Source organism: Limulus polyphemus, unplaced genomic scaffold (assembly GCF_000517525.1).
Source record: "Limulus polyphemus unplaced genomic scaffold, Limulus_polyphemus-2.1.2 Scaffold1157, whole genome shotgun sequence".
Taxonomy (NCBI): Eukaryota; Metazoa; Arthropoda; class Merostomata; order Xiphosura; family Limulidae; genus Limulus; species Limulus polyphemus.
The window spans coordinates 227235-229021 of record NW_013666767.1 but is presented as its reverse complement, the minus strand read 5'-3'; positions in this window follow the sequence as shown (position 1 = coordinate 229021).

The following is a 1787-nucleotide window of genomic DNA, read 5'->3' as shown; positions in this document are numbered from 1 at the left end:
ATTAATATACACACATCCATCTTCAGTGTATTAAAATATGAAAATAACGAAAAATGTTGTAAAAAAATGTGGGCAACGTTCAGATTAAAAAGTTTTAGATGAAAGCAATGAAGGTTTTATTTGTTAAAGAAAAGGAAAATTCTATTTATTCTTCTCACCGTGCTATTTGTTTTTTGCAAATAATTTCTTTCAATCATGATTAATACTATTTATACAAAGAATCCTACACAGAATCAAAGATGGTCTTCAAGTATATTATACTAAAACCACTTACGTTCAGTCCAATTCAAAACTTCACTTAATGTACGTAATGTGTATCTGTTAATGAAAATCTGCACTAGTGGCTTGAAACACCGTCAAAAAACTTCTTAGATGGATTCAGACCATTAACAGCAGCTTTCAACCATGAAATATTTTTATATATAGGTTTTCAAAAAACCTTAAATCCTTTATTCCTAGATGGATTCAGACCATTAACAGCAGCTTTCAACCATGAAATATTTATATATATATAGGTTTTCAAAAAAACCTTAAATCCTTTATTCCTAGATGGATTCAGACCATTAACAGCAGCTTTCAACCATGAAATATTTTTATATATAGGTTTTCAAAAAAACCTTAAATCCTTTATTCATTCTTAACCAAGAGCTAATTACCAAAAACAGCTAAACGAGAAAGAGCCTGTAACATCTACCACTGAGCAAAGGAATGTTTTACAATAACAATGATATACACCTGTACATTTAACGTGTTTACATAACATGAAAGCACAAAACACAAACATGTTACATCAAAATTTCTTAGCTTTGGTCTGTATATTTCTAAACACACAAATCTGAGCTCTTACTGTATTGAAAAAAAAAACGTGTATAAAACTTAGTTTTCTTATTACACCTTAGTTGTCAAGCACCTCACAACTATAACTTAGACTGTGAAAGTTCAAATACACGATCCAAAAGATTGCGTTCTTTCAAAGAATGGTCTCTCAATAAACAAAAGACCACTATTTGAATGTATGCAGACTTTTGGACTGTTTTATGGACTTTCATAATAACTTTGTGGTGATTCATGGCACTCTAATGCCTAAAAATGGTTAACCTACTGATCACTGACAAGCAGTTTTAAACACAAAAGTTTTTCATTTGTTTCCTTTTGTTTTTTTATACCAGGTGCTAAATCTAGGAGATGATGGTTGGACCAAAATTCTCTCCTTTTCACTTATTCAACCAAGAAAAACAAGTGATCTCGGTAAAACCTGAATATCAATAGTCTTTGGGAATTACTTCTCAACTTCACAATAGAAGGAATATCTATCAGGCAATATGAATCAAGGTGGTGCTGGTGCTGGCTGGTGGGTTGAGGACCATTAGATGAATCAACTTGGAAGCAGGAGAAATATTTATCAGGCAACTTGGATCATGGTGGTGGTGGTGCTGGCTGATGACTATTAGATGAGTCAACTTGGGAGAAGAAATATTTATCAGGCAACTTGGATCATGGTGGTACTGGTGCTGGCTGGTGGGTTGAGGATCATTAGATGAGTCAACTTGGAAGCAGAAGAAATATTTATCAGGCAACTTGAATCAAGGTGGTGCTGGTGCTGGCTGGTGGGTTGAGGATCATTAGATGAGTCAACTTGGAAGCAGGAGAAATATTTATCAGGCAACTTGAATCATGGTGGTACTGGTGCTGGCTGGTGGGTTGAGGACCATTAGATGAGTCAACTTGAGAGAAGAAATATTTAATCAGGCAACTTGAATCATGGTGGTACTGGTGCTGGCTGGTGG